This window comes from Callorhinus ursinus, unplaced genomic scaffold (genome assembly GCF_003265705.2).
Source record: "Callorhinus ursinus isolate GAN/ISIS: 27379988/994484 unplaced genomic scaffold, GSC_fseal_2.0 scaffold2, whole genome shotgun sequence".
Classification (NCBI taxonomy): domain Eukaryota; kingdom Metazoa; phylum Chordata; class Mammalia; order Carnivora; family Otariidae; genus Callorhinus; species Callorhinus ursinus.
The window spans coordinates 51,152,976-51,176,863 of record NW_027397064.1 but is presented as its reverse complement, the minus strand read 5'-3'; the positions used below and the strand labels follow the sequence as shown (position 1 = coordinate 51,176,863).

The following is a 23,888-nucleotide window of genomic DNA, read 5'->3' as shown; positions in this document are numbered from 1 at the left end:
CACTGGTTAGACTTAAAGCAAAATGGAGATAAAAGAAACTCAATGAACGTGAAGTAAGATCAAAAGAAATTAACCAATCTAAAAACAGAGAAACAAAAAAAATTTAATGAACAATTATCAGGGACATGTGGGACAATATCAAAGGACCTAATATCTGTGTAATCAAAGTCCAAGAAGGGAAGAGAGAAAAAATGCAATAAAAAAAATATTTCAAGAAATAACTAAATTTCTCTAATATTTGGCAAAAGCCATAAATTTACAGATTCATGAAGCTCAAGGAATCCTAGGTAGGACAAATACAAAGAAAACCACGTCTATGCACATAGTCATAGATAATGGTCAACAGTCAAACTGCTGAAAATCAAAGATAAAGGGAAAATCCTGAGAGCAGCAAAAGGGGAAAAACAATACCTTGTACATACAGGGAAATAACCGTTCAAATTACTGCTGACTTCTCATCAGAAGCTAAGGAGACCAGAAGACAAACAATCTTAAAAGTGCTGAAAGATAAAAAACTGCTAACCCAGAATTCCAGCAAAAATAAATCTTAAGAATGAAAATAAACACATTTACTAATTAAAACAAACAAGATAATGTATCACCAGCAGACCTGTACTACAAAAAATGCTAGAGTTCTCAGGCTGTAGGGAAGTGATACCAGATGGAGACTTGAAAAAGGAATGAAGAACACTGGAAACGGGTAACTTTCTCAGGAAGTATAAAAGGCTACTTTTTCCTTCACTTAAAATACATTGGTCTAGGGTGCCTGGGTGGCTCAGTTGGTTAAGCGACTGCCTTCGGCTCAGGTCATGATCCTGGAGTCCCAGGATCGAGTCCCACATCAGGCTCCCAGCTCAGCGAAGAGTCTGCTTCTCCCTCTGGCCCTCCCCCCTCTCATGTACTCTCTCTCTCTCTCTCTCTCTCTCATTCTCACTCTCTCAAAATAAATAAATACATCTTTAAAAAAAATACACTGGTCTACTTAAAGCAAAAATTAACATCTTGAGGGGTTATAGTGTATGTAGATGGGGTATATGTGATATGTAGCATACAGGAGGAGGAGGTAAAACAGACCTACATGTTCTAGGGTTTCTAAATTTTTTGTGAAGTGGTAGTAATATCAACTCTAAGAAACTTGTGGAAAGTTAAGGATATATATATTGTGTTCCCTAGAGCAATGACTAAAAAAGTAATGTAAAAAATATAGCTAAAAAGTCTGTAGATAAATTAAAATGGAATTTAAAAAGATATTTAAATAATTTAAAAGGACAGAAGGAACAAAGGAACAAAAAACAGGAGGGACAAATAAAAAAAAGATGGCAGACTTAATCTAACTGCTAATTATATCAAATATTAATGAACAAACATGTCTAACAAAGAGAAGCTAGTTCTCCCTCCCCTCAGGTGGATGCAACCCTGAAGGCACAGATCCTGTCTTGGATGGGTTTTAGGCCCCCCATGTCTTCTCAACAAGCTGACTTTGTGCCATATTCTACAAATCACATGACTCTTCTTTTTTTACATGACTATTTTCAAAGGTCCTGTTTTTATGGCTATAAATGTATAGAGCCATAAAATTCAAAATTTTACTCAATTAACTTTTGCCTAAAGGTAATGGTTATTTTTTTTACCCCTACCAGCACAACCTGCATATCATTTCTAACAAATTCTTATCACCTTTATCACACAGTATTATTTACATATACACTCATTCAACAACAAATAATATTTACTACACTTCTTTTATTTTGCCAGGCATCTTTCTAGATACTGGGTACACGGCAGTGAACAACCATAACAAAATCCCCTGCCCACATGGAGCTTATATCCTAGTTACAAAAAGTAAATCTATATTGATAAGCAAAGCACTAAGCTGCTCAAGCAAAGTGGCTTGTTGGGCTTTTTTACATGCAAGTTTCAAATCATTATTTAATGTAAAGCTGGTTTCCTAAGTCATTATGTTATAATAAATTATGAATATTGTGTAATAGAAGTACTAGTACCTATATGGGGGCCTACCTGACTTACTACATCAGGGTGTGTGTGTGTGTGTGTGTGTGTGTGTGTGTGTGTGGTGCGGGGCAATGGGGAGGCCTAGGCATGCTTGTTCTATGAAAGCATCCCCAAGGTATTTCCCCAGGTTTCCTCAGCTTTCCAATTTTGGATGAGAAATCTTGGTTCTCAGTTTGTTGTAAACCATGAACTACTTAGATAAAATTTGGAGACTTCATAGCCTACCTCCTTTATAGTGAAGTATGTAGTCATAAATCATTTGGAAAGGGACATATACATTCCAAATTGTATTCCAAATGTATTAATCCATACTAACTCACTGGTAAGAAGTGTATATATGCATGCAAAAGAATGTCAATATCAGTGATTTTTAAATCTGAGAAATTCTGGGCACAATTCATAGGGAGAAAATTCTCACTGGTTATGTAATGACTGCCACAGCACAGGTTCATTGGGAGTTTAACATATATGCCATGATAATTAACATTACCTACTGCAACATGGGCACAAGCACAATTTTAAGCACTGAAATGGAGTCATCCAGATGACAAGATATGTTTATAAAATGCTTTTATTATTCTTAAAATGAATATAAGACATGAAAAATTGAGATAGGAAAAGAGAAAAAAACCTACATTAACTGCCTTCCTAGGTAAACTAGATACAAATTTCATATATATTCATATACAAGGACAAATAATTTTTGTAAAAAATTTTTTGCCTATAAGTTTAAATATGCTAATTAATGAAATCTGGAATATACTTTAGGGAAAAATTAAAAGCCTAGAGATTTGTCAGTGTCCTTAATTTGTTCTTACATCCAGGATAATCAGTGACTAAGTCCTTATAAAATTGGTACTATATTATACGTCCATGGAGGATTCCACTCCCTTCTATTCTAATATTATCATATAAATTAACCAGAGTCACTTATTGTCCACAGGAGTTTCTGCTTCCCTACTTTCAACTAAACACTCCTTCTATAAACTAACATTAAGAATTGAATTGTACAGAAGGAACATCAAAAGAAATCTGTGTGAAAGACTCTACTCACTACTGTTCACTAATTTACAGGAAATAACCTGATGGATACTGCTGCCATGATCACCACCACACATCACGTGTGACTGATTTCCAGGACTTTTTGGGTCCAGAAGCAGAAATCACTGAAAACTGCTTCTGTCCAAGGCTATCAGAATAAGGCTCTCCTTCCCCTGACGCTAGAAATGCTACTTCTTTGCATATTTTTGTTTTTTATCCTCTTGGTTATTTACTTTTTCCCTCTCTGCTGGTTGATGCTTCTAAATCTGTATAATGGAACTTTCTGCACTGATGGAAAGGTTCGTATTCTGCACCGTCAGTAGCTACTTCATTAACACAACAGCTACTGGCCACCTGTGGCTATTGAGCACTTCAAATGTGCCTAGCGGATTTGAGAAAATCAAAGTTTACACATATTGGACAGCATACTTCTAAATGATTACTAGACATTTAGGCCTTTTAGTCATGGTACTTCAAGATCCTTGTCCTTGACAATCTCTAGATATGGTGTTAATTCTTCAGATACTGACAAAGCAAAATAACTCATACCCAATTTACAGGAAAAGTCACTTGGTTATTTTCTAAGAAAGGTTCAGATTATGGGAAATAAGGGATAATATAATAATCCTGGTCCTAGAGTTTGTCTATGTTGCAATCACCAATGTGGAATCTCTAGAGTCTTAAATGCAGTGCAGCCACCATGACGCCATTGATCATTTAACATAAACAGCAAGAAAATCTGGTACTAGAGATATTATGACAATCACAAACTTGATACATGATCATGACCCACTGAACAACAGTGTAGATATGGACTGATCGCATTCCCAGAAGATAATGGTCTATTCTGCAGCTTAGGCTGAGTAACCAGGGGTACTAATAGAATTTAAAAATAACCCCGATGACAGCTATGAAGAGAGAACTGACAAATGAAATATAAACCTTACTACTTGTAAAATGGACTCCACTAATTTGCAAAACAGAAATATCATGCCGGTTTAAGTCACAATATACTTATCCTGGATTAGCTAAGGTCAAATTCTTATTTCTAGTTACTTTAGACCCATCTGTTCCAAAGTAAGAACACAAAATTATGTCTGCAAGGACCTGTACGTTCTAAAGGTATGACCATCTACTGTTCTAGCAACTCACTAGTTTACAATTTCTGCTTAATCCCTGCCAAGACCATCTGATAACTACCCCTACTCTCACAAAGTCTGTAAGTACCCTTCTTAAACCCTCTTATGAGATACCCCACAGTCCCTCAGAGTATGTTGTCTCCCTTGCTGCAGCAAATTAATAAACTTGACTTTGATTACTAATTAGGTATGATATTGGTGATTACTCACTAGTGAGCTTTAACATATATGACAAATGACCCAGTTTCTCAAACAATTCAATGCCACGGGGGACAAAAGAAGAAGAAAAAGTAAAAAAGCAGGATAGTTATTATAGAATAAAAGTGACTTAACAGATTCAATGTAATGTGCGGCCCTTGTTTAGATCCTGAGTTGAACAATTTCCCTTCTCTAAAATGGGATGTATTTATGTAGTAGAACCCATGTTACTAACTTGAATTCAGTACTAATTCAATTGACTAATAAACTCTCCCCAACTTTCCTTCTAAAATGGAGATGGGCTGAAGTTCTTATTTCTGCAAAAAGGATGAACTATTGGAAGAGAACATTTTCTAATCTAGTTTGATTGTGAATCTGCTGATATTATTAGCATATTCACATCATGGTTTTTTGGGGAAGAATAAGACAGGGTGGGATATGGACTCCTGGAATTACTTAAATCCTTATTACATATTTTCTATTCAGGAAAACTTATCTTAGTATGTACCTGAAATAAGACTCATTTCAAAATCACCTGTTACCTAAATACTGTGCCCAAGTTGATAATGGAGATACTTTCAGCTTTAATGCCAATAATACACAAACTTTTAAAAAGTAATTTCTGGAGCTCCTGGTGGCTCAGTCAGTTAAGCACATGGCTCTTGGTTTTGGCTCAGGTTGTGAGATGGAGCCCCACGTCAGGATCCCTGCTCAGGGAGTGTCTGGCTTAAAGATTCTCTCCCTCTGCCCCTCCCCCACTCTCATGCGTGGGCACTCTCTAAATAAATCTTTTTTTTTTTAAAGATTTTATTTATTTATTCGAGAGAGAGAGAATGAGAGATAGAGAGCACGAGAGGGAAGAGGGTCAGAGGGAGAAGCAGACTCCCCGCCGAGCAGGGAGCCCGATGTGGGACTCGATCCCGGGACTCCAGGATCATGACCTGAGCCGAAGGCAGTCGCTTGAGCCACCCAGGCGCCCTCTACATAAATCTTAAAAAAAATTTTTAAGTATTTTCCTCAACTATATAAACACGTTTTCCATTGATATAGAAGTCATTTTAAAATAATATAATGGTGAGTGTCCCAAAGCTGATGTGCAGTGGTGAATGTTCCACATTACTGTTCAAAACCAGCCAATAGGAGAACCGTCAATGTACACAGTAGCTCTTCAACAAACTAATTTACCATTGACACTAATAGAGCCTATAGCACATTACAATGAGGTTCCTGAGATATCCAGAGATTAACCAATTAACTACATATACTTCCCGTTTTAGAAGTCTGAAATGTGTAATTTAAGATAACAGCAACAATAAAGAATGATAAATTAGCACAGCCACAAAGATACAACACTAAGCATTTCATTTATATCTTCTTATTCAATCCTCATAATTACCTTGCTTTATTTTTTTAACCTTATTTTTCAATGGGAGAACTGAGGTTAAAAGAGTTGAAGCAATGTGTCCAAGTAAATTATAGCTAGTAAAGGGCAGAGCTAAAATCAAAAGGTTTTTCTGATGCCAAAACCCAATGAAAATGATATTGCATCCCAATGAAAATAACATTAATATAATGATACCAAATTGGTAAACTATAAAATGTAAACAGATATAGTCTCTACCATCCAGAAAATCTTCCTATCCTAAACTGATCCATTCTTCTAAAGTTCCAGATAGCAAAGGTGTTGATATGAGGCCCTACGTACATCTTTTTAAACATGCGAAATAATATTTTAAAGTTTCCCTTTATTTAATCAGCATAGCTAGAATTCACTCTATAAGCAAATAAGTCACTTAACTCTATTGTGCAAAATTTAACATTTTCCTTGGCTATCCTTCTTGGTTCTGAAGCCTGGCTTCTTTTCTCAACTTATCTACACATACATACACACAGCAATTTTCTGTGTATTTTATTTCAAATTACCTTATTTATCTGAACTTTGTGAGTTTTCTTTTTGATCGGTGTGTACTGTCTTTCCCTTTCTATCCTTCAATCATCATCACCAAATAATTTCCTGGCAATCAAACACAATCTGTTAGATTTCCGTGTCTCAAAACGTAACTGTGAAATTGACAATATTATAAAGTAGACTGCTACTACAGATCTAACAAAAAATGCATAAAGTCCTATCATCGTCCAGATTTATACAGAATATGCCCATAGGGAAATTCTGAGAGTTCAACATGTGCATGCTTGATATTTAGACTAATTGGAAATTCCTGCGATGAGAGCAATTTATCTAGAGTTTATAGCTCTCGCTGCTCTTCTTAGTATCACTGTGTGGATTTTATGATGAATTATTAAATTTCTCTCTCCTGTCACAAGAAAGCAACTCAGCAAAACCACACCTGCTCCCCTGAACAAGGAGCGTATTTTATAATAAGAAGATGTAGTTTAAAAATAATTTTCCTATCAGTTTCAGCAAGCATCAGAAAGCAAAATATTTAATAATATTTGTAGGATGCACTTTAGACTGTTAACTGGAAACTATGAAATTGTAAATTCTGCAATTATCTCAAAAATTCAGAAGATGAAAACATACTCAATGACTTTGGTTGAGTACTACCATTTTCCTTAGGTGTCCTCAACCAATGTTAAAGGAACTTGCTGTAACTTACTATCAAAAATTAAAAGGGAATCAACAAAGTAGATTCCCTTTAGTTTACTCTTCTGCATTCTACATAGCAGCACACCTGGCAAACTTCAACCACTGTAACAGAGTTAAAAAAAAAAAAAACAACTTAGTTGTTCAACAGGGAAAATGATAATATTAAACAATATTCAAAAGAAAAACTAGTTTAAATATGTTCTAAATGCAAAACTGAATGGGGGCAAGGAGGTGGTAATGGGATCCTCAAGAAAATCCCCCAAAAGGACCCAATCCCTTGGCCCTTCCACACGGTGATTTTCCTTCTCAGGGAACAGATACGAAAACCAGATTGGCCACATTTCTTAACTTATATATGTCATAACTATGACAAGATTGCTATGGCCTTTATATATCTGTATTGAAGGAAAAATCTTTTAAGAAAACAGCTTTCCTACTTTTTTCTTGCTATTTTTAAAAATGTGCACATATTAGTGAGAAATATGCCCCATAATATGTCACATAAGGAAAAATGATGTTGTAATTTGATTTCAGCATAGTTTTACAATTTCAAGAAAATAAAAGCACCCAAACACTACTATCATTTTGAGAAAAAGTCACCAGGTACAGGTTACAATCCCTTATCTGCAATTATGAAATCTGAAAAGCTCTGAAAACACAAAGGTTTTTCTTTACCTTTCTTTTTTTTTTTTAATGGAAGTATAGTTGACACACAATGTTATACTAGTTTCAGGTGTACAACATAGGGATTTAACAACTCTATACATTATGCTATGCTCAGCACAACTTCCAAAGATTTTTCTTAAGCTCGTGGGAAACTCATTTGGCACCAACCTGAGACTTAATGTAACTCTTAATCTGATGCACTGCAGAAATATTAATGTGTTTGATTAGATGTTACCCTGGATCCCAAAAGAGTGATTACTTCATAAGTATATACGCATTGTGTTTCTTTAAAATCTGAAAAATTCTGAATGTCAAACAGTTCTGGCTCCAAGAATTACAAATAAAGAATTGGAGACCTCTACTCCCTGTTGTTTGCTTCCTAGTCAATGCATACATCAGGCATGCTCTTTAACTTAGAACCATTTGAATGAAAGAAGATTCCCATGTTCAAGTACAGGGATGAAAATTGTGCAGATAGTACCTAAATTACTGTTTGTACAGGAATGAACAAAATATAAAAGATTTTGATTAGTTTCTGACTCTGCATAGGGGAGACAGCCCCAATTTGGGGACATCTTAAGACAGTGACACTCAGATGAGTAAAAAAAAAAAAAAAAATGACAAAATCTAAAAGTTCTTAACATTTTAATGAACTCAGTGTTATCAATAGCCATACTAAAAATTACTCATAAACTGAGAGGAGTTATCCTTCATTCATTTCCCCATATCATGAAGCTGGTCCATAATGGTCCGTACTTAACTAAATAAAATGAAAGGTGATATGATCGTTTCAGTATGCTACTTAATTAAAAAAAAAAATTCTTCTGTTGGTACATAGGAAGATCCTCTAATGTGCTCCTTTTCACAAGAATGTAGGTTCTTTTAACAGCAGGAATCTGTCAATTTTTTTTGTTTCAAAATTTCTATCAACTTTTTCTTGATTCATAGTATTGATTTCCAATTTAGTTGGTTTTCAAGAAAAATTCTACATACTGAACTTCTTTACTGATTCACTTAAATATAAATTATGATATTTATGGGGCAAATTCCCTTTATCCTGTTCCCTCTCAAGTTCCATTCTCTTTCTCTTTCCTTACATAGCCAAGTTTTTATTAACACTTATTTTGATAGATGAGTCTACCCTTGATGCCTACAATTCTTAACCTTCCATTAACCCCTCTTAACACTCCACAATTTGGTTTTCCACTCCCACTACTCCACAGTACTTATTAAAGTTACACAATGACATCCTTGTTGCTAAATCCCGGGGCCACTTCCTTCTTTTACCTGCCATTGGTCTAGCAATTGGTACTGCTAAATCCCTCTTCTTGAAGTTCTCGAATCTCAACTTACAGGGACACCATGTTTACCGGGTTTTCTTTGTCTCCCTTCTCCTGTCCACCCCTCTAACATTTACTAACCTGTAGAGTTTAATCTTGCTTATGCATTTCGTCTGTTTTGTTCATTGCCATTCTCCCAACAGAGAAAGCCCTCAAAACATATTTTTTAAATGAACAAATGAATAGTCTTTATCTCTTCTTTCTCCATATTCTCTCTGGAAGACCATCTACATCCTCACACTTTCAACTAACATTTACAAGAATGACTTTTACTTCAGCCTCATCTTCTCTACAGAGTTCCAAATCTTTATGTCCAAATGTCTACAGAAAAAAATCCATGTGGATGCCCCAAAGGCCCTCAGAACTAGGGAAGTCCAAACTGGTACTCATCATTTCCTCCTCTCCTCAAACCCCTTCTTCCTCTAAGATATTACCTACAACCCAGCTAAGTGAGAATTTCCTTTTCCTTCCTGCCAATTAGTTACTAAATCCTAATAATTCTACCTTCAAGTTTATAAATAGGACATAGAATTAAATCTACTCCCTCTCCTTATTCTCTCTGCCATTGTGTACAGAAGAAGGTAGGGGGAAGGCTCAGTTTCTAAAGTTTCCATAATCAGACAACCTTAATTTCATTTTAGAGGAAGGCAAAAATTTTTTTGACCTTTCTAATAAGATTCCCCCAAGGTCTTCTTTATGTCTATGTTATAAGAACTCTTCCAATTTGCCTCTAAAATATTAATTACTTATGTATACGTCTAACTGGTCAGGTTTCATTGTATTCCACCCATACAGGACAAAAGGTACCTTTAAATATCTGCAAAGCCATCCATAGAGAAGCCTAGTCCTTAAATTAAAAGCACATCCTACCACAATATATTCAAAATTATTTCATGCTTTCCAAGTTACCTTCTAAGTTTTTAAAATGGAAATTCTGTCTCAATGGCTCAATTATTAACAATCTGTTTCTACATATGATTGTTCTTCAGTAGCACTCCTCTAATTACCGAATAAAAACAAATCCTAAGGGAGATCTCTGCTACTACTGCACCCTCAATCACTTGTATTTACATCCTCCTAAGCCTACCTCATCTTGCCCATATACCCCTTGGTTCATAATTCAACTGCATGGCAACAGGATTTAACTTTCCTCATTAACTCCAGCATCTTCATTCATTGAACAAATATTATCACTATGGGTTTTCTTGGTCTAGTGATTAAGCTAAATTTACATCCATTTTCATCATCACAAAGAAGAGACAAAACCTTAAATTTCAAATCAATACCATAACCCTCACCACTTAATGGTAAAGGAACAGCCTTGTAGTAAAGAAATGGCTCTAGTGCTTCTTATCACCCATTGAATGCTTCCTTTTTCATTTTGCATTAAAGTTTGAATTTGTGAAGAGACTCTTTTTGAGGTCAAAAAATTGAGAAACTTTGTACAACACAAACAGGCAAACAGAACTAAAAAAACAATGAGGATAGAGCCAAAACTGATAATTACATTAAGAAGTTGTACAGTAAAGCACTTATAGAAAAAATAAAAAAAGTATAAGGTTAAGAGAAAGAGAAGTATGGTCATAGTCTTTTTCCTCCTGGTTTTTTACTTTACCCCCTATTCTTTGGAAACAAATTAAGAGAGATTAAACGCAGTGTCTGTGAATAGTGAGGTGATACACACCTTACGCTGCACACAAAGCACTGATGTCTGAGAGAAGAAAGTTCCTATCCTCAGGCAGAGAAGAAAAGTCTAACTGCTGTAGCAATGTTATAGACATAGTACTTCTGGAAAAGAGGAAGTGCAACTAAGTGTTTCTGGGGCATACAGAAAGAAGTGGTTCTAGAAGCTGAATTCCGAAGAACAAGTAGAAGAGGGGGAAAAGGTAATTTCGCACATGGAGAGGAGAAAAAGGTCATTCAGAAAATGAAATCAGCATGTGTAAAGACTCCAGATATAAAAGAGTTTAGGGGATTCTCAGCCCTTTGAGCAGAGTACAGGGTATATACAGAAGATTGAGCAGAAATGAGATGGTACATGAGACTCAAGAAGCTAAAGCATGAAAGACCTTGTAAGAGACCACTGGATTCTTGAGATTCTTGGTCACTACCATATATCAAGAACCTAGGACAGTGCTTGCCACTTTATAGATTCCAATTCTAAAATTAAATATGGGGGGCATGTAGACTTCTAATGATTATCCGTATCTCTTCCTACAAAGAACTCCCTATAATGATATTTTGACAGGTGTTTTACCAACGACCATCACAACAGACTTGTCTCATTTATCAACCCCAACTTTTAGGAACCCCCAAGCTGTTTGTCATCAACTGCAAGACAGCACTACTATCAAGTGTCATCCCTTGTCTTCACCCCATGTTAACCTGGAGAACTGCCTGAATAAACTTCCCTATTGAGATGAAAAAAATACCAGTTCCTTTAAAGGCATTCCAAGGGGAAATCTGAACCTAAAGGTGTAGATACTTCAACTTACAAAACCACATCTAATTACTGAATATACTTCATGCCTTCAAACATTCATACCACTTTGTTCCCTCTCCCCAAAAATGTGTTCCTCTGCTTGCCTAAATAAGCATATGGGTTGAAGATATTCTGCCAACACTCACAGAACAGCTTTTAAAGTGGCCTTTCTGATTATTAAAGAGCCATTTAGTAAACCACAACCACGGTTTTTAAAGAAAACTTGGAAGTGGTGGCCTCCACTGAGAAATTTATGAAGTAGCCCCCAGACACACAGCACTATATTCCATTACTGAGGCATTTGTCACCAAATGTAGAATAAAATTGTCTTGATAAAATTGAGGAAAGGACTCACAGGGTGACCTTTCATCTGGAAGTGCTAAACTCTGTCTATCCTGATCCATCTGAATTAGGCCCAAAGTGAAGGAAAATAAGAATCTTCACTGAGTTTCTTCCTCCCATTAGCTTCTATTTTTCCCCCATGATGAATTTTATTTTATTTTTTATCTTTCAAGTTTTTATTTAAATTCATGTTAGTCAACAGTAGAATTTAGTGATTCTTCACTTAACATGTAATACCCAGTGCTCATCACAAGTGCCCTCCTTAATACCCATCACCTATTTAGTCCATCCCCCTGTCCACCTCCCCCCCCAGCAACACTGTTTTTTTCTATAGTTAAGTATCTTATAGTTTGTCTCCCTCTCTGTTTTTATCTTATTTTATTTTTCCCTTCCTTCCCCTATGTTCATCTGTTTTGTTTCTTAAATTCCAATTATGAGTGAAATCATATGGTATTTGTCTTTCTCTTTTTTAAAAAAAGATTTTATTTATTTATTTGTCAGAGGGAGAGAGAGCAGGAGCAGGGGGGAGAGGCAAAAGGAGAAGCAGGCTTCCTGCTGAGCAAGGAGCCCGATATGTAACTCAATCCCAGGACCCTGGGATCATGAATTGAGCTGAAGGCAGATGCTTAACCAACTGAGCCACCTCAGAGAGGTGTCCTCTCTGACTGACTTATTTTGCTTAGCACAATACACTCTAGCTCCATCCAGGTCACTGCAAATGGCAAGATTTCATTCCTTTTGATGGCTGAGTAATACATACATATATATATACATATATACACACACCACAATATAATATATATACCACATCTTCTTTATCCATTCATCACTCAATGGACATTTGGGCTCTTTGCATAATTTGGCTCCCATTAGCTTCTATAATCACAGGAGCCCTAATGTCTCCAGACCAAGGCAGCTTATGCCACCCTTTTGGTATCTGTTCTCTGGGAAAAGACTCACTAACTTGGCTACAAATAGCAAAGGCTTGCTTTAATCCATCGCTTCCTCTCCTGATGTATTATTTTTTAAGAAAATGCTTTGAAAATTTGCCCTCTGTTGTAGGCAATGAATTATCTATTCCAAAATTCACTTGGGAAATGAATACACTGATAAAATATATAGGCTACATGTTTAGTAAGTCCAGAAGTTTGCTGAAACTAATATGCCAGAGGCCTTTTTGTTTTATCATCTTCCCACGCTAAAATTTTCAAATTTAGATGGTAGAGAAATGCAACAAGGAAGCCCATGGAGTCATCAGTAGGATCAGCTATATCACCAATAACCACCTCTCTTTTAAACTAGCTCTAGGCCAGCCTTAACTTATACCAAGTTAGGGACATACCAGGTAGTACAAAATTTAGTCTCGATACAAGTGGATAATAAACAGAAAATAATGTTTAAGTTAGGGCACCAACTTGTTGCACACACTAATTGTGTGCTCTCTTAGATGGTCTCAGGTACAAGTTAGTGTAGATCACCTGGCAATGTGCAATCATCAGGGAGGACAATAAACGAGACCCCAGCCAAATGAAGTGGGAAACGCTCCATGAAAGTGGCATGGGCACTTAAAAGTGGAAGGGCAACCTTCAAAACTAAAGGAAAAGAAATGAAGCAAGAGAATTCATCAACTATATCACAGCAGTAACAATAATAGCTAACATTGTATGTCAGGCACTATGCATAGTGCCTTATATCCATCATTTTCCTTTATCCTCAAAACAACTCACGAAGTTGGATATTATTATCATTCACATTTTTCAGGTGAAGAAGCTGAGACTAGAAATGATAGGTAACGTGCCCCAAGTGACAGACCTAGTAAGTGCCGAATCTTTGGTTTACTAGTCCATCATCCAGCATCAACACAAGTAGGTCTTCTCCTACCGATGCTACTTGTCACAACGCTTCTGCGAACAAAGTCACACTTTTAATGCCAAATCTAAATTCGCTTTTCTACAGTAGGACGATAATTGAGGTTAACTCCCAAGTTCACAGGCAATCCTAAAACAAGCTTAAATATGATAAGGAGGAGGCAGGTTAAGTAGTCTTCTGAAGGCCAAATTTGCTTGTTTTTCTATCTGCTATTGCTAGTCTGTGGGACACCTAAAAATGTAAAGGGAACTCTTACCATCCTTTCAATCCCTTAACCTTTCTCAAATCGTTTCCTTCTCTATCTCAAAAAGTCGTGAGGATTAAGGTAAAATAAGTAAAGCGATTATTGGAGTTAGACTCAGAGAAATTAACTATGACCGATAAGTACCAGTGTATTGTAGGATTCGGAGCTGGATAGTTGGACACACTGGAGGCCCAAGTTGGGGAGTATCACCTTACTGGAAGTAGATCAACGATAAAAGGGGACAAAGGGCTCACTTAATGAGGAACGAAGAGCCCCAGGAGTCAACACTAGAAAGCATCTTTATTTACGGGGCAAATAAATGGAAAAGAAACGACTAATGAAATTTTAAAGAAGCTGTCATAGGTATATTACGCTAGAAGCAGGCATAAGAGTGGAACTTCCGCTACTTTTTAATTAACTACAGTTCATTAATCCCACCCCCACGGCCTGGAATCCGGACACTAAGAAAGGGGCCTTGGGAACCCCAAAACGACCGAAGAAACTCTAAGTGAGCTGTTCCGACAGGAGAAGAGGCCCACCGCCGCGCTAGACTGCAGCAACAAAGACACCACGGCGAGACAGCTCCAGGAACCTCACCAAGGAGCTAGGTTCGTCCGCGCAGTCAGGGACGGAGTTCACGCTCAGACTCCTCCGCCCGACCGGCTCTCACACCTCAGCCTCGCGGCTCTGCGGGCGCCAAGAGGAGAGCCATGCACAACCCGGCGCTGTCCACGGCGGTCCCAGCCAGCCGGCACCCACTCCTGGTCCCCTTTCAATTCCCACCCGGACCGGCAACCCGCCACCCCCACTCCAGTTCGCTGTCTGAGGCGAGTCTACGGAGTTCGTTAATTACCTGGAGCTACACCGCGCCGCCATTACACCGGAAGCACGTCACTTCCCCTTCCCGGCCCGGCAGTGCGAGGAAGGCGGTACGTGAAATACATAAAAACCTGACGCTAAATTCACTTTAAAACGTTATCTATTAATTTACTTTAAATGCCCTATCGTAATACCAAATTTAGAGCAGCTGGTTTGGCTTTAATTTTCTTTTTCCAAGACGGCGACAAAAGAGAAGTTAATTCAAACTACAAAGTCCAGCATCCGCCGCCTGTGAGGGCGGAAATGACGTGAACAATTGTAATTTTTTTTTAAGGCTGAGAAGGTCGCAAGGTACGACGGGAATTGTAGTTCTCGGTAGGCGCCGGAGACATACAGTCGGCTCGTGTGAAACCTGGGAGTGATGAGGCTCTGGCAAAATTTACTCTAAAGCTCGTTCTCGGCTGTTGGCAAAAAATAAACCTTTCTAGTCACTTTTCCGTGAAAATCTTAAGAAGAGCAGACACCTTTTTCAGACTCTTTTCAGTGGGGTTTTATAAAGAACCTGTATAAGCAAAACTGTTAGAAGCGTTAAGTGCCTATAAAGTTACAAGATTTCAAGCCTACGGGAATGGGACCACAGACAAAGTGAAGTAATGAGGAGAAGCTAATTTTGTAGAGAGGATGATGCCTCTGTTTGAGTGTAAGGTACCAGCTGGGAAGACATCCTGAGGATAAGGAGACTGGCTGGCCAATTTGGAAATAGCCGACTGTGCAGAGATCAGAGGTAATCAGTGGAATAGTTTTCTTTACTTTTCAATAGTAACAAAATCTAAAAGTTCAACTCCTTGTTACTGTTTTGGAAACTCTCTTTTCCTAAAGCAACTGTATCTTTATGTTCCCCAACCTTCTATACACCAGGCCTGGTTTCTCCAAACATTTCTCTATTAGAATTTTAGAGTACTCATGCTAATGACCCCCACCCCTTTTTTTTTTTTTTGAGGCAGAAGGGTATAGTGATTTCAGAAAAAGGCACTGGAGCAGGCCTACTTATGTTTAACTCTTTCTATTGATGTACTCCTGGATGATTTTTCTGGGGCAACACTGTGTGTCCATTTTCTGTTAGGTAGGGAAAAAAATTAGTACCTACTCCATAGAATACTTTTAAGAATGAATTAGCTGATACACTTGATGTATGTGACATAATTCCTACTACATAACAGTATTACCTATTCTTTTTCATAGTTAACATATTTGACCATAGTTAAAGTACATTTTGGTGTCTCTAAATATTTAAGTGACTAGATTTCGGTTGTACCAATACAGGGCACAGGAGAGGAGTCTGGTAAACATTTGTATCCATATCTGAAAAAAAAAAAAAGCACAATACCACCTCTACAATTATCAATAGAAATAGGAAAGTTAGAATTGAAGCTGGGGAGCTAAATGGAGCTGGAAAAGACTAGGTTTGTCGTTTGGAATTTGCTTCCTCCAGGAAGCAAACTGTGATACAGGGTTCGGAATGTAAAATGGTAAAAGGAAGAGGGAGGAAATTGGATGGGGCATGGGTAACCCCAGAGCAAAGGTGAAGAGTCCCACACTGGGATAAAATGGCTCGGCCCTTGTAACACAGTCCTGCCCAGTCACTGGCTAGACCCACCTCAAGGAAAATGTGGCCTCCATTCAAAACCTGAGATGTGCTTGGAAGTGTTAACAGTTGAAGTTTGTCACCTAACCACACTCCTAGCAAAGAGCCTTTTCTTGAAAAGGTATCTGAGTAGATTATCTCTTCGTCTGTCACAGTCTACCCCTTGCACTATTTAGATCCACTCTGTATATACATTCAGGGAGTAATTCCTATGGGGTTCCAGTGGCCTCTCTTCCTGAAGAGAAACTTACAAAAGTTAGTGGAACAAACTACAGTACCCATCTTTGCAGTTGGTCTTGGGCCACAACTGAACCTTTCTCTCCCCCTACTCATTCTAAATTCCTCTCCCTCTCAGCTACCACTTCTGCTGGTCTCAGTGGTTAACCTGGTGGTGTGAAAACCCTAGTTACTGAGACACTTGAGTTCCTAGTAATAATTGTCTTCTCATGCAGGTGTTGCTGCACTTGCCCATTTATAGTCACTATTGGGCAAGGTACCACAAAGAGATGCCCAAGTCATCACCTGAGTGCCACACATTTTCTTACCTGTTCCTGTTATGTAACATCAAGCCTACATTCTCCTGCTGATCAGAGTTAGCTTCTCCTACCAAGGTGTTGAGTCCTCTTTTTGCCTACTTGTACCTGAACTCAAGAAGTCTAAAGTGCCCATGCAGCTGATGAAGCTTAGTTCAGTGGGACTCTTGCTGTGTCCTTTAACATGAATATAACACCTTTGGGGACTAGGACCTCTAATTCCACAAAACTCAGAATTGCAGGAATGGGTCACTGGAAATGATGGTAAATGGGGCTAATCCTGTTTTAATCCCTTGTCTTGTGGACCCATGTATTGTTCCTAATGGGGACTCTAGCCCATATCAAAATCTCCTGCATCCTGGGCAACTCTTCCTTGTAGAGTATTGTCTCCCATTGGGTGCTTGAACTTTACCCTCAGCAGGCCATACTAGTGCTCTATTAGGCTTCCAACTTCTGGGAAATGCAGCATATGATATAACTAGTGGAACCCATGGTCACAGGCACCCTCCTACACTACCTTTACTGTTAAGTGTTATCTGGTTGGATGCTATATTGTATTGTATTCCACATCTGTGAATCAGGCATTGTATAAGTTCCTGAATAGTGGTGCTAGATGAAGATTGGTGGGTATGAAGTGCAAACACATACCCAATATAGGTAGTCTGTTCCCATGGGATGGATCTGCAGCCCCTTCCAGGATGAAAGGTTCCAGTGTAGTCAACTTGCCACGGAATGGCTACTTGATCTCCTAAAGGAGTGATGACATTAGAAGCCCAACATTGCTCTCTTTTGCTGGCAGGTTGAACTTGCAAATGAGACAGTAGGTAGGTCAGCTATGGTAAATTGGCTTCATATTCATGGACCCCATGCATGGACTCCATTTTTGTCACCATGACCATTTCACTCAAGTGTCCATGTGCCAGCCCTGGAGTAGCCACGAACAAAGGCTAACATCAACTAGCTGCGTAATTTTGTTTACTTGGTCGTTTAGTGCCTCTTCTATAATATATGCTTTCTTGTGGACATTGATTGTGTTCAAAAGATCTTCACACTTTTTACCCACAACAATATGCATATCCATATACCTCTAACCCTTTAAGATCTCCTTGTCTGCAATTTTTAAAATCTCTTTCTTTCAGACCCCTGACCAGCCAGCCAAGCTTTTTGCCATTTCCTGTTAGTCTGTTTATACTCTGACAATTAGGCCTCTTTCCTTCCCATACAAAGTGGATGACTAGGCGCACCCCCTGAAGCTCTACCCCATAGGAAGATTGTCACTCTCCTGTCTTCAGGGCTATTCTAGAGTGAGGCTATACTGTAGCTGCTGTCCAGTTTCAGGTTTCATCCACATACTTAGCCAGTTCATCTGTAAACTAAGCTCAGCCATTTTTTTCTTTCTTCAGCTTGTTGTTGAAGACACCACCCCTATCCCATATGGCCATCAGTGCAAGCTGAGAGGGGTGTGGATGCAACTGAAGGGTGACATCAAGGTCTGGACTGTCTGTTCATGTGGATTGTTTGTACCTTCTCATCTTCTTAGTGCTTCATCCCAAATATAATACTTTCATCTTATGATGAATTATGACTGGGCCCTCCAGAATTTATGACCTTATGTGTTCAACAAGACATATTTCATTTTGTATCGTTTAGTGTCCCATGGTCAAACATTCCCTTTTTTTTCCAGTAGCGTGCCAAGACCTAATTTTTAAAAGGTGTGGAACCTTGCTTCAGAAATCCAGGTGCCTGAACTGTGATTCTCCCACTAAGATTTCCGTAAACTCAATACTGCGTCTTTTTCTAAAAGTGACAACTCTTAACACCCTAGAATGTGCCAGATCCTACACCACAAGTGTCGAGGCCGCTCACGCCACCACTCAGACCTGTTGTCAAGCTCTTTTGCCAGCTTGTAAAGCTGGCAGCTTTTTGTGTCACCTGGAATGAGGGCCCCCAAAATATTCCTAGATGTGTAGTATGTTGATTAACAGAACTCAAAGCAGCCTTGTAGGCACTGTGCTTTCTTCTTTCTTGTAGGGGATGCAAGAGTCAGCAATTTGTCTTTTACTGAGAAGGGGATGTTCTAGCACTCCTCAGAACACTGGGCATTTAAACCCTTTAATGAAGGGACAGATCCCTGACCACTTCATAAGGTTAATTTCCTACTTTCCGGGGCACAAACCTCCAGCATGCTAGCCACCTCTTGCTCAGCCTGTTTAATCAGCATGATGTCATTGATATAATGGATCATTATGATACTCTACAGGATTTTCAGATGATCCACATCTCTTTGGACTATATTATGAGAGAGACAGGAGAGTTAACATAGCCCTGGGGCTAAAGTGTCAATGCATGTTGTTGCCTGCTTATTTCATTTGTATATTAATATTTCTAATTATATTTATTGATTGGGATATATTGGAGAATGGATTGGGAATCCATTTTCTAAATCAGTGGCTGTGTACCTAAGGCCATGTTATCCTGCTTTAATAATGATACTTTGCTTGGCATGGCAGCTACAGTTGGGGCTGCTACTTTGTTGAACTTACAGTAGTCAACAATCATTCTGCTAATTTATCTGGTTTCTACAGGCCAGAGTATCAAATTAAATGAAGGTGTGATGGGAACTACTGTTCCTGCATCCTTTATGTCCTTAAGTGTATTATTAATCTCCACCATCCTCTGGCATTGTGATATTGTTTTAGATATACTCTCTTGGCCAGGGGAGGCATTTTCAAAGGTGTCTACTTGGCCTTCCCCCCTGTGACAGCTCTTACTCCATAGGCCGAGGACAATAAATGGAAATGACTCCCAACTGTGAAGTATATACATTCCAATTATACAATTTGGGATTGGGTAAATGACCACTGAGTTGATCTGTAGTCCCAGTGGACCCATTGTGAACCAGACTTTGGCCATAACTCCATTTATTACCTGGCCGGCACATGATTCATTCCAATAGTAGATCATTTGCCTATTGTAAGTAATGCTACAGTAAACATATGGATACACATATTTTTTTGAACTAGTGTTTCTGTATTGTTTGGGTAGTGGAATTACTGGTCATGTGGTAATTCTATTTTTAATTTTTTCAGGAACCTCCATACTGTTTTCCACAGTGGCTGCACCAGTTTGCATTCCCACCAACAGTTCACGAGGGTTCCTTTTTCTCCACATCCTCACCAGCACTTGTGGTTTCTTCTGTTTCTGATTTTAGCCATTCTGATAACTCATGTGGTTTTAATTTGCATTTCCCTGATGATGAGTGATGTTGGGTATCTTTTCATGTGTCTTTTGGCCATCTGTATGTCTTCTTTGGAGAAGTTTCTATTCATGTCTTTTGCCCATTTTTAATTAGATTACTTTTTGGTGTTGAGTTGTATAAATTCTTTATATATTTTGGATACTAACCCTTTATTGGATATGTCATTTGCAAATATCTTCTCCCATTTGGTAGGTTGTCTTTTAGATTTGTTGATTGTTTCCTTCTCCGTACAGAAGCTTTTTATTTTGATGTAATCCCAATAGTTTATTTTTGCTTTTGTTTTCATTGCCTAAGGAGACATATCCAGAAAAATGTTACTAGGGACGATGTCAGAGACATTACTGCATGTGCTGTCTTCTAGGATTTTTATGGTTTCAAGGCTCACATTTAGACCCTTAATCCATTTTGTGTTTATTTTTGTGAATGATGTAAGAAAGTGATATAGTTTCATTCTTTTGCTTATAGCTGTCCAGTTTTCCCAATACCATTTGTTGAAGAGACTGTTTTTTTTTCCCATTGCATATTCTTGCCTTCTTTATCGAAGATTAATTGACCATATAATTGTGAGTTTATTTCTGGGATCTCTATCCTTTTTTTTTAAATTTTTTTATTGTTATGTTAATCACCATATATTACATCATTAGTTTTTGGTGCAGTGTTCCATGATTCATTGTTTGTTCATAACACCCAGTGCACCATGCAGAACGTGCCCTCCTCAATACCCATCACCAGGCTAACCCATCCCCCTACCCCCCTCCCCTCTAGAACCCTCAGTTTGTTTTTCAGAGTCCATCATCTCTCATGGTTCGTCTCCCCTTCTGACATACTCCCCTTTTCTTCCTCTCCTGTTATCTTCTTCTTTTTCTTTTTTCTTAAAATATGTTGCGTTATTTGTTTCAGAAGTACAGATCTGTGATTCAACAGTCTTGCACAATTCCTGTTCTATTGCTCTGTGTGTATATTTGTAACAGTACTCTACTGTTTTGATTACTACAGCTTTGTAGTGCATCTTGAAATTTAGAATTGTGATACCTTCTATTTTGTTCTTCTTTTTTAAGATTGATTTGGCTATTTGGGATCTTTTGTGGTTCCATACAAATTTTATGGTTATTTATTCTAGTTCTCTGAGAAATGTTGTTGGTATTTTGATAGGGATTGCATTATTGGGTAGTATGGACGTTTTAACAGTATTTGTTCTTCCAGTCCATGAACATGGAATACCCTTCCATTTGTGTTGTTTTCCATTTCTTTCAGCAATGACTTACAGTTTTCAGAGTATAGACCTTTCACCTCCATGGTTCAGTTTATTCCCAGGTATTTTATTATTTTTGATGTAATTGTAAATGGGATTGTTCTCTTAATTTCTACTTTTGCCACTTCATTATTAGTGTAGAGAAATGCAATGGATTTCTGTGATTTTGTAGCCTGTGAACTTATTGAATTTTTTTATCAGTTATAGTAGTTTTTTGGTGGAGACTTTAGGATTTTCCATATATAGTATCATGCCATCTGCAAATATTGAAAGTTTTACTTCTTCCTTACCAATTTGGATGCCTTTTACCTTTTTTTGTTGTCCGATTGCTCTGGCTAAGACTTTAGTACTATGTTGAATAAAAGTGATGAGAGTGGACATCCTTGTCTTGTTTCTGATCTTAGAGGAGAAGCTCTTAGTTTTTCACCATTGAGGATGATGTTAGTTTTGGGTTTTTCATATGTGGCATGACAGCACTTTCTATAGTCAGCTCTTACCTGTAAGGAGGAACAGGCACTGGACATCTTCATGATGCTAATGTCCCTGTAACTAGCACATTCCTGTTAGCCTTGTGAAATGATATGCTCTCCAAGCCCTCCTGTGGAAAATACTTCCCTGGTAGGTTTTCTGGCCTCCTATATTCACTACTCTAGCATATCCATTTTCCTGGGCTTTTTGTCTCCTTTCTCTGGGGTCAGCTGTGACAATTCAGGTATTTCATTTTTACTCAGCACAAGTCTTTGCTTTCTCCAGGTGTCTGGGAGTCGCCCTACCTGTGAATTTGCTCCATCCCCTTGGATCCTTTCCAGAGTGTTCAATCCTGTATTCCAAGAGAGTACCCCCAAATTGATAAACTCTTCCTAGCTAGTGTTATGCTTAGCAGTTGCACTACCATATTGTGCCAAAGACTAATTTTACCCCACATACCACCTGGGATGGGCTCATCTTTGCCAGGCAAACAGGTAGGGATACAGTCACAAAATCCCAACTTACTACTTGCTTTTTTTGTTCATTCCTGGTACCACTGTGTCAGTTGGGTCTTCTGAGAAGTGGACACTGAGGTGAAGATAGGCATATAAACGATTTATGTGGGAGTAATAACTGAGAATGGAAAAAGACAGGAAGTAGGATTGACCAGGAAGAGTCAACAGTACCATGATGCAGATATGACAGAGTCTCTGAAAGCTCAACAGAGAGGTCCAGAGTGAAGATTGCCTGTTAGAAGAGTCTTGCATTGGGTGAAAGTCTAGGCCTGTGTGACACATCTTGCTTGGTCATTAGCTTGGGCCACCACAAGAGGACCATGACCTGAGCTCAAAAGCAGAAGCCAAGCTGAAGGAGTTAATAGCTGGAGGCCACAAGTCCTTTCTTGAAGAGGGATGTGAATGTCTGAATGCTGCTTCTCTATGTCTAACACAACAGGTACTAACACTGGAGAGATGCTAGAAAGTATTAGGTTTGTTTGGTATGTTCTGCGTTACTGCTGTAATAATTGCACGGGAAGGATTGTTGGACCAGAAGAGATCTCAGCCTTCCCTAGGATAAGTTTATATAAAAATCTCACAGATTGCAGATTTTAAGGGAAGGCCCTAGAAATTTGTCACTGCCCTTACTGTCCACAATACATTCTTAGTTCATGGGAAACATTGATTAAACCCTTACGAAATAGATAATAGAAAATTTTACTGTTCTTCATTCTGATTTTATTGGTACTATAATCTGGTCCAGAGCAATTCAGTCTCATCATTAAACAGGTTTCTGCTTCCCTCTGAAGCTTGCCTGAGATTTCAGTTTAGGCAACAAGCTAGTGATTGTGTTTTTAAGAAAAAACAGTCTCGGGGCCCTGTGGAAAAAGACGGCACTAGGTACTCTGAACTATGGATATTTCAAAGAACAGAGACTTGGGTACAATCTTCCAAGGTAACATTGTTTAGGAAGCTTTCAGTCTGTACCTGTAGACCAAGTCAGAATTTGCAAGACTCTTTTCTGTCTAAAAGCAGACATATTTTGATCAAACCTAATTGCTTGATCTAAAGCAAAGTAAGATAAGTATTTTTTAAAAAGATTTTATTTATTTGAGAGAGACAGAGCACGCACAAGTGGGGAGAGGGGCAGAGGGAGAGGGAGACTCCCCGCTGAGCAGGGAGTCCGACAGGGCTCCCTCTCAGGACCCCGAGATTGTGACCCTAGCTGAAGGCAGACACTTGACCGACTGAGCCACCCAGGTGCCCCTAAAATAAATATTAATTACAGTGAACCTAGTAAGTTAAGGAGGAAAATTTTAATGTGGTAATTTATTCAGAATATTTTTGGTATTATTTTAATGTTGTATTTCTCATAGACATAGGAGAGAGTTCTTTCTTTCTTTCTTTCTTTCTTTCTTTCTTTCTTTCTTTCTTTTTTTTAAAGTTATTTCAAATCTTCAATAGACTCTGCCT

At 38.3% G+C, this 23,888-nt stretch overlaps 1 protein-coding gene and 1 long non-coding RNA gene across 2 annotated transcripts in view; one reads left to right on the top strand and one right to left on the bottom strand.

Moving 5' to 3' along the window:
• Positions 1 to 14,909, bottom strand: part of CWC22 (CWC22 spliceosome associated protein homolog) — a 66,527-nt gene extending 51,618 nt beyond the window's left edge. The window contains exon 1 of the mRNA XM_025849183.2: positions 14,796 to 14,909. The gene's annotated coding sequence lies outside the window, so the exon portion shown is untranslated. The remainder of the gene's footprint in view (positions 1 to 14,795) is intronic.
• A 132-nt stretch (positions 14,910 to 15,041) lies between these two features.
• Positions 15,042 to 23,888, top strand: part of LOC141370729 (uncharacterized) — a 94,952-nt gene continuing 86,105 nt past the window's right edge. Inside the window, exons 1-2 of the long non-coding RNA XR_012375032.1 lie at positions 15,042 to 15,545; positions 18,343 to 18,429. This is a non-coding gene — a long non-coding RNA (uncharacterized lncRNA). The remainder of the gene's footprint in view (positions 15,546 to 18,342; positions 18,430 to 23,888) is intronic.